Below are 10,117 nucleotides of genomic sequence, written 5' to 3' on the forward strand. Positions count from 1 at the left end.
TACACTAGTTTCTGTGCATTCAAAGTGCTTAATTGATTAACCAACATCTATTTTGTACATGCGAGGTAATCTGAAAAACAAAGACAAAAGCATTCCTAAGAATGAGGATTACAGCTTAAAAGATTAATCAAGAGAAGACTTGAAGAATTGAAAGTCATTACTGAAGAATTCACATACTAAAGATCTAAGAAAATCAAGTACAAAAGATAGAGAAAGTACTAAAAAATCACACAACTTAATAACAGAAATAATAAATTGTTCGGTCCCACCTAAGCTTTGTTTGATTCGATCGAATGTGCACAGAACAATCTAGTAACGAACTATGATTTTCATACATAATCCGGCCCGACACTTAGGTGTGATCGAAGGCTACAATCGGTTGTAGCCGAAGCATAACAAAAGTGCAAAAATTGAAGTCGATTCCAAGTCGGTGAGAATTTTTCTTGTTTAAAAAGGTATTCTAAGGTTTCCTATATATGAATTAGGGTAAAGGAGAGAGACCTAAGATTTTTAGAGCTTCCTCGGAATCATCTTTCCTTCTCAATTCTTCAGTTATAGGATGTATTCTTTAGTTTTTTTAATGTTTTGTATAAGATGTTAGTCATGCTTGGCTAAACTCTTAGCTAAAGCAAGGGATGAATCTTTCAATAGATATTTGATGTTTAATTTATTTCTTTAATGAAAATTAATGTTTTTATGTTGAATTGTGATTGGATGTAATTGAATTCTTATATTAGAGAAGGAATCAATCTGCAAAGTTGTTTGATCTATTGTCGCCTCTGAGTACATTAGATGATTTGATGTGATTACTTATATCCTCATAAGAGATCAAGTCTATCATAATTCTAATCTATGTTGGAAATTTTTAATTGATATTAATGTGTTATCTTCCAATTGGAACAGATTAAAATCCAGTACTAGTTGAGTTATCAATTCAAGAAGACAAATTAAATTCAAAATCTATTAATTGAGGATTCTTAAATCCTTAGTCCCTTTTTTAATTGTTTCTATAATTCTTCTATTTTGCTGGATTAAAAACCTAGTCCAAGTGTAGTTCGATCACTCCAAGATCAAATACTTTGCATGTGATGCTCCTTTGAGGTGACCAATGCAATGGGAGTTGAATCTCCTATAACTAATAGAAAGTTGAACTCTTTAGGAATTCTTCATGATGGGCACTCTAGAATCCAATAAACACTAAGATTTACCAATAGAAACGATGTTTAAACTCTAGAGAATGCTTGAGATCCCAATATTCTTATAGAGGAACTTGGAATGCTCATTAGAGTGAAGAATCACTTAAAAGAGAGCATAGATCTCATTGGGATATAGTTTGGGAGATTTGGTAGAGCTTGGTATGCACCAGGGTCTCTAAATGCTAAATACATCAAGTGCCCAAAGATTTGGATGCAATATACATAAAAAATGCTCCAACAAATCTCTAACGGCTAGCCTCGAGTAATCGAGCTTGACCCTCAATTGATCAAGTTAGGCCAAAAATGGTCCAGTGAACTTACTAGACTATTTTAGCCATGTTCAATTGATCGAGCTCGATCGCTTGAGAGGAATCAAACATGGCCAAATTAAATCATATTTAGGTCAGTGCTTTCTCAATCAATCAAGCTCATGCATCAAGTGCTTGAACAAAATCATATTTAGGTTAGTGCTTACTAGACATTTTTTTGCCATGTTCGATCGATCGAACTTCACTCTAACACACCAATGAGTCTGCTGGTTTGGGCAGTTTGATTTTCTACAGCTCAAGACCTCTATAGCCTATTTTATCATGTTTCAATTAGGCTTTTAAGGCTAAAGGATGATCACATAAGGTTTTCCTATTAAGCAACACTACCAAAAAATTGATCAAAGGATACAGACTACGTTACTTGTTTGCTACAGATATAAACCGTAGCTAAATTTACTATAGTTTTAAACCGTAGCTAAAAGGTTTCCACACCATTAATAATTAACAGTGGTGTAAGGGGCTCTATAGGGCCTATAAAAATATATATATATTCTATCTAAGTCGTCCATATATTTTTAAATATTGTTTTGGAGCATGAAACAAAAATGCAGCTAGATCGAAGGCTCAAGTGGACCACACGGTAAGAAACATGGAGATTAAATCACATGTGCTTCCTATGGTGTGGTCCACTTAGGCCTTCAATATATTTTAATTTTGGCATCAAGAACTAAAATTATTTATAAAAATTCATGGACGGAATGGATAAACCAAATATATCATGGTCGGCCCCACGGAGCCCTTGACAGGACCGTCAATGGGTCCGTCCACCCAATCGACGCCAAAAATGGGCGCTCGCTCAAAACAAAGCCACGCCCAAAAAATCGCTCCATCCCTCTCTCTCTCTCTCTCTCTCTCTCTCTCTCTCTCCGTTCCCGAACCCCCTCTCTCTCTCTCCCAATCTCTACTCCACTCTCATTCTCCCCTCTCTCTCTCTCTCTCCCTTTCAATGGCTGGAATTTAGGGATGGTACTCTCTCTCTCTCTCTCCATCTTTGTCTCTCTCACTTTCCCTTTCAATGGCTGGAATTTAGGCAGTAGCCATGGCAGCGGCAGCCATATCCATTGTTGTCGATGGCCGCCGACGAACCTTCGTGGATAAAACCATGTTATGGGTCCTCTGCTTCAAGTAAGAACCTTTCTGATCTAATACTATGAGATCTATTGATTCAGGGCTATAAATCTATTCCTATGGGATCTATTGATTCAAGGATGTAGATCTATTCTTATGGGATCAATTCCAGTATAGGGTTTCTATGTAGATCTATTGTTTATTCAACTTCTATAGTTCTCTTATTTATTGATTGTGGAGGTACTGATTTTTTTATTTTTTATTTTGTAAGAATGATTGATAAATTTCTAATGGCTATTTCTCCTATTACTTTGGTGTTAACATTATTTGATTTTCTCTGTAGCCTGACTTGTTTTACTTACAGGAACTTTCGAGATCCCTATCTTGTGGGGACACTGGCACCTGAGCTAGGAAGCTTCCTCGCATTAGATCTTTGTAAGCGATAGACTCATCATATTGAATGCACTCATAATAAAAGTTTTAAACTACCATTTGGAAACTGCTAGGTAATGGCACATATCGGTGATGAATGACACACAACTCGATACACATTTGGAGCCTTGCCCCTAATGGTAGCTTCCAACATTCTGGAATAGAAGCTTTTTTTTTTCCTAACATTTGCATGTTTTGGATGTGTTTTTCTAATGTTCTATGTTTTTTTTTTTTTTTGGAATTAGCTTTTCTTTTAACAGTACTTTGGCCTTAGAGAGGAACAAGTGTACTCATCATCATATAAACCAATGATGGCCATAAATATCTTAAGCCAAATCTACAACCACAACATATTGCACCTTGGTTGAAGGAGTATACGGTGATGCTTCTCCTCCTTTCTTTGCATTTTTCTTTTCACATCGCATGCAAGTTTATTGTTGAAGTTCAGATTTCTTGCATGCCTATTCTACTATGTATAAGAAATTTTAGATCTGACATTTCCATATAGTTATAATGATATTCACAAATTAAGATCCACTGTTATTGATCATGTGTTTTCTGACTTGACTAACTTAAATGTAGGATGGAAACATAAAGACATATTTGTGAAATCTGTGACTATTCCTGAAGTTAACAATTTCCATGTCAAGATTGTTGTTGCTAACAGCCTCCATGATGTGGTTTTCAACTCTGAAAAAAATGGTTTGTACCCACCAACATCTCTTTTTGGATTTTTCTTTGACAATTCATGAAATTTAGTAGATAAAAATAGAAGTTTGTCAAAACAAGGGCAGAGATTGCCAAATATATAAGGAAATCATAAGGACTCCTTAGTTTTTTAAGGTTTTGATACATATTACTTTCTATATAGCACTTTATATCACTTTATCTCTAGTCTATTAATATACACTTATATTATTGTTATTGTTGCAATTTGGGTTGTAACATTGTTCGTGGATTCCTTTGATGGTAGATGTGTTTTCTTTTTCCTTTCCTTTCTCATACATTTAGTATTCTGATGAATTAAATATGTTTTAACTATTGTGAATAAAAAAAATAGTGAAAGATCTCATATAATTCCATGTACCTTTGCTTCCTACGCTGAGATGGTGTGTTTGCTACCTATCTTCTCTTTGTCTTATAGTTGTTATACTTGAGCCACTTTGTTTTACATGTCATAGCCACTCAGAACATCATTCAAACTTTTACATATCAAATGGACTTAAGCCCTCTCTTTCGTCTTTTTTAGATGGTAGGATTACATATCATTTAAGGCCAGATTGAAATGTCTACAACAAATGGACTTGAGTCCATGACTTGTGCTCTAATATGGGGTGTCGTAACCATCTTGGCTACTAAGCATGAAGTAGAATTTCTATTCATATTCCTGCCCATTTTAGCTAGGCCTTTGGAAGTAGTAGTAAAATTTTTGTTGCACATGTAAAGTTGGAAGGCCTTGGAGCCTTCCCATTTGTCCCACTTACATGCATTGGTTCGTATGTACTGTAGCTTGAAAATCTTGACTTTTGGTGGTCTCAAAAGTTCACAATTTGGCCACATTGTGGTTGGAACATCCCCACAATGTTCCTCATTAGATATGTCTAACTGGTTGTTGTTAGCTATGAACTACCGGGTTGAAACGATAATTCCAGGTGAGATACTATTTCAAGTGTATGTTTCATTGAGAAATTATGTGATGTCTTTTGCCTTTTTGAAATCTAGCACATCATAGTTATGAGCGTACGGTTGGTGGGTATATAGGTATAGTGTTTTTTTTTTTTTTAAATCATGAATCTTTCTGGAATTTCTTCAAAATGCCATGTTCATCTTTTATATATCAAGAATTTGAATTGATATGGTACTGTATGATCATCTGACTTTTCTTAAAATTATGGAACATTTGTACTATATTTTTTAGTCACTTGATCATATTAGTGCAGTCTTTGGTCCTCTCCATGGATGAATTAGATGCTGTAAGATTGGCAATCTCCTCCTTTTTCTTTTTTAAGTTATTTGATTATCTGGCAAAGCATGATGATTTGCATATGCAAATGACTCTATTGATCCAAACTATCCAAGATTTTCAGGTGTAATAAAGTGTAAATGTGGATGCTCTTCCAAAAAAAAATTAGATTGATTAACAAAATAGGTGGACCACAGTTAACAAAACTAGTTGATGACCAATAAAAATTGGTTGCCTACCTTTTGAGTTGGTAGGCCTGAGTCTTGTGACAGAGCATAGTGGGATCCTTAAGATAGACAGACTGGGTCTGACTTACAGCTTGGTGCAAGTTTCAGTCCACTTACCTTCGGCTAGATTTATGGCCTATTTGGATATAACATCCTGAAAAAAAAAAAAAGGAACAGATTGCCAAACCACACAATCTGTATCTTGGGTAGACGGGGAAAACTAGATGCATGGTCTGCCGAGCTGTGGTAGCACATCATCTGCCACAACTTAATGGATAGCTAAGACTTCCAAACTGACTATTCCCCTTTGTTGTTATATGCTGCTAGCAGGTCTACTCAAGCAACTCGAATGAACGGAGGATATGATATATAAATTTTGACATGGGTGCTACTGTATGACTATATAATCTGCTTTGTAATAGGATATGGTTATACATTGCTTTTTTTTATCGTCCTCTGGTCTGAATTTTTAGATGTTTTGTGGAGGGAACATTTAAATCTAGACAAATGTTTCTTTCATCTAATCATTCCAATTTGAACAAATGTTTAAGAATAGATGCAATCTGTTAAGATTTCCTGCCTCACTGTGGTCTCTTATGATGCTCCAATGTATGGGACTGCTGAACCATGGGTCACTTCTACAAAATTGAAAACCGAGTATATTATACATACTATGGATCTCCTATAATTCCATTTTAATAAATAAGACCAATGAAATTTTAATAAATCTACTCCCTTCTTGTTGTTTTGACCCAACTCAGTTGGACATTGAAGCAAATGAGATTTTAGGGCATGGTTTGTCCATAGCAAGGCAACCTCGGTCACCGCCAGTTGAGTTGTGGGCCCAGTTGAAAAATTACTGGTGAAGCTAAAAATGTCAGACATGAGTTAGCTGCGACCCTAGATCCTGTGATGCGGGCGGGACCCTGACTATAATTTTTAATTATCCAGTGATGTGTTTATAGTGTTGGAATATTTGCTTACTTGACTTTAACAGGTTGGTAAGGGAAGAGATGTTGAACTGAATCAGATTACTCTGTTTGAGGGGAAAGTTGCTGGTGGTAATGGTGAACAAGTTAACTTAGTAGGGATGTTTCTAGGCTTTTGTGTGTAGGTGCGAGCGTAGGCTCCTTTATTTTCTTAGTAGCATCAATGATTAGCTTGAAGCTCTACCACTCTTGGAAGTTAAAGAGAGAAAGATAGAGAAAACTGTCTCAAGTTTGTTTTTTTTTTTTTTGAATTTGAGTGCTTGGATGACATTCTAGTTGTGTGGTTATGTACTTCTTATTTTGACTGACTAGTTGCCTGTGTATTGTATCTTTGAATTCAGATTCGTTTTGGGGTTCATCTTTGGTTATATTTTAGGGAAGAAGCTTCTCGGGTATGGCTAATTATCTCATTTCTTGATCATTCTGTGAAAATCTTGCAAAATTTCAGGAGTTCTTGTTTGTCTTTATAAACTTCCAATGGTTGGATAAAAATGTAACTGCATGAAAACATTCAAACCTGAAATATCATGTCCCTTCCCTATAAACACATCATTCTGCAAGCTTTGGGAGCTGCGCTTGTGATTAGTTTCATGCTTTTGCTAGCAATCCTTTCCCGGCCCACTAGTTGGTGGAAATACTGCAGCCATAAATAAATGGACTAATGATAGGATTGCAAACTGCCAATCTCCCAACATGGACTTCGTAAAGGGGGAGCTTTTGAGGTTGCTTCTTTCTCTACTAAAAATATATTGTCAAGATTATGGAAAATTATGATCCCCATTCGGCGTGGACTCAACATTTCTAGTAAAGTAGATCAGTTTGTTTTTAAGCATGTCATCATACAGTTATACAATTCATTCAATCCAAGAATATGGCAACAGTTGGATGTCACCTCATTTACTTGGATGTCACAAGACACTACAATCTACACAGTTCTATTTCAATTGAAGAATATGGTAATAAAACTAATGCTTCAATCACCACTGTTTTTAATGGTCAATCACCACTGCTTTTTATTGTATGGTCAACCAGAGATTTGGATCTGCTTCATTTGAGGTTCATGCCCTAAAATGAGATGTCAAAACGGATGAATGATGTGGAGGTTGCTTAGTGGTAGACACTGAGATCATGGCTTCAACTACTCATGTGGGGTGTGTGTGTGTGTGTGTGTGTGTGTGTGTGTGTGTGTGTGTGTGTAATATATACAAAAAAAAAAAAAAGCATGATCATATTAAGATTGATTTTTTTTCCTTCTTTCATTTCTGTGGTTTGTGTTTATCCCTCTTCAATCTCTCTAAAATTTCTGATTTTATTTTTTCTTTTTCAGAAATACAGGTTCTTCCATTTATAGATTACTCTATCTTAACATTCAAAGGTGGAAAAAATGAGCTATATCATGTTAATATGAACCGATATTTGACTTTAATGGTGCAACAGGTGATACATTCAATCCATGGTGATAAGAATTTTAGTATTGTACTGCTGAATCTTTATAAGTGATACATTCACGATAAGTAATTTAAAGAATCATGATTTTGAATACTACTATTCTTAACCTATATCAGAATATGTATTGATTTGGTATGCATGCATTTATTCAACCTTACATGCACATGATAAAAGAGGGAATAGGGGAAAAAAAGGATAGAAAATATCTATTTGATTTTGCAAGTCTCTAAAAGCTCTCATCTCTAATTGTTCATTGCATTAAAAGATCCTAAATCAAAGAATCATTGGAACTCTTGGAACATCACCAAAAAAAAAAAAAAAATTGGGTAAAAACTATGAAAAAGCATTAAAAGAAAAAGGTTATGAAAACCAATGGTCTACAAAATTCATTTTGGTAACGAACTCTCAATCTTAGACTGTAAAATAGAACCTCTACTAAAGAAAAAGAAAGAAAAGAGAGAGAGGTAGTTTCCATCACTGTCACCCTTTTTAGTTTTAGTTGACGGCAACCTCAGCTAATAAGTAATTAGGATGAAGAATTTCTTGACCACCATTAACTTTGGCCTTCGAGAGTTTGAGTACTTGTACCGCTTCTTCAACTTTGGCAGCCAACGATTCTGGCGACTCCAATAGCAGCAGCAGTTCAAAATTGTCCATCTCTAAGAGCATTCCAGTAATCTTCACAAAAAGCTCAAACTGCAAATCAAAATTTCTCCCACAGATCAATTCAAGATATATGTCCCAGATGAAAATGAGAAGAGAAAGGGTCTAGTTCATGGTCCTGGTTTCACCTTATGTTGTTTGGTTTGGTTTTTGTAATTTTGAATGAATTTTATACTCTATATTTAAACATATTGACTCCATTTGGTCGTCACAAACCAAATGGAGCCTAAGCCCCTTTTTAACTCCGCCAATGCAACTCCTTGCATTGCCAATCCCAAGCCCGAGTAAAGGAGGAGGGAGAATGGGCATCAAGGTGAGTTGTGTACTTTTCCTTCATTTTCTGAGAGGAATTTTTAAAATGCTTGATGGTTAATTTCAATAGTTTTCTGGCTTCTTCTACTATCATTTGAGGACCTCAAAGGCCCAACTAACTTGAGATTTTTTTATGCAGGCTAATGTATTTTTAGCCCCACAGATCAATGTTGCCACTACAAGGTTCAATAATGAAATGGTAAAGTTTTTAACTATTTATTTTATCTTTGAAATGGTTATTTTTTCACTCAGATGTACTCAAATTTTAGCTCTTTATTTATATTTTCAGATACACAATTTTCTGGTTGTTGCTTCTGTGTTGCAAATTGGCATTCAACTTTTACATCCAAGTAAATTTCTGTTTTATTGGTGTTGTTTATTAATCTGTCTTGCTAGTGCAAATAAAACCTTTGGTGAAGCTAACCAAAGACATAATGAAAGTTCGTCGCATTAAATATGCTTGGCATGAGTTTTTTCTTGAGGGTACTCATCTTCCTCTTGGTCCATGATATCCTGGCTTTTTGGCATTTCATTCGTATAATTTTTTTCTTCTGTCAATGTAGCTAGGTACAACATTAGTGCAGTTATCTTTCTCTAAGCACCTGTAATCTTGGTATGTCTCATTGTCCTTCAATAATTTAATATATCGAGATTTCTTTCCCATCATCATTTACATTTTTCTTCTTAATCGATACTTGGAAGTTAACATAATCATTTACTCTGTTTTATAATCTTTAAAATCTTTATATATAAATCTGTGCTCATATGCATTGTCAGAGAAACTAAAAAACTAACTTATTCTCAGATTGCATTGTGAAATATGCATCCATTATTCAAAGAAAGGGTGACAGTCCAAACACTCACACTTTCTCCCCTTGCTATATAAATTGGTGAGTCTTCTTTCCTTCATACTATATGATTCATTGATGAAGTGGCCTGGCCATTTGGACAGGCCCATGTTTATATATTATCTCGAAATGGATGAAGTAGATCCGGATGTGCATCGGAGCTATCCGGATGTTGAGCGGGGGTCCCTGAAAGGTGGGAACCGCTGTTATAACCATGATGAAGCTGTCCATTTCCTATGGACAACAATATGGATGGCCTGGCCATTTGGACAGGCCCATGTTTATATATTATCTCGAAATTGATGAAGCAGATTTGGATGTGCGTCGGAGCTATTCAGATGTTGAGCGGGGGTCCATGGAAGGTGGGAACTGCTATTATGACCATGATGAAGTTGTCCATTTCCTATGGACAGTATTAGAAGGGCTTGGCCAAATGGAGCAGGCCGTGTTTATATCTGTATTTGCAGAGACCACACCCTTAACCTAAACCATACCCTAAACCTATAACCTAAACCTAAACCTTAACCTATAACCTATAACCTATAACTTAAACCTAAACCTTAACCTATAACCTATAACATATATCCTAAACCAAAACCTAACCTAAACCTATAACCTCTAACCTATAACCTACACCTAAA

At 35.5% G+C, this 10,117-nt stretch overlaps 1 long non-coding RNA gene across 3 annotated transcripts; it reads left to right on the top strand.

Annotated features, from left to right (window-relative positions):
- Nucleotides 1-2,386: 2,386 nt before the first annotated feature.
- Nucleotides 2,387-7,110, top strand: LOC131245945 (uncharacterized). Of its 3 annotated transcripts, XR_009171044.1 has the most exons (4): nt 2,387-2,491; nt 2,937-3,165; nt 3,271-3,404; nt 3,608-7,110. It is a non-coding gene; the product is annotated as an uncharacterized LOC131245945 (long non-coding RNA). The 3 variants fall into 3 exon arrangements; XR_009171043.1 differs by lacking the exon at nt 2,387-2,491 and having other exon boundaries at nt 2,660-3,165; XR_009171042.1 differs by lacking the exon at nt 2,387-2,491 and having other exon boundaries at nt 2,707-3,028.
- The last annotated feature ends 3,007 nt before the right edge of the window (nt 7,111-10,117 follow it).

The sequence above is a fragment of the Magnolia sinica genome, chromosome 5 (assembly GCF_029962835.1).
Source record: "Magnolia sinica isolate HGM2019 chromosome 5, MsV1, whole genome shotgun sequence".
NCBI classification, from domain to species: domain Eukaryota; kingdom Viridiplantae; phylum Streptophyta; class Magnoliopsida; order Magnoliales; family Magnoliaceae; genus Magnolia; species Magnolia sinica.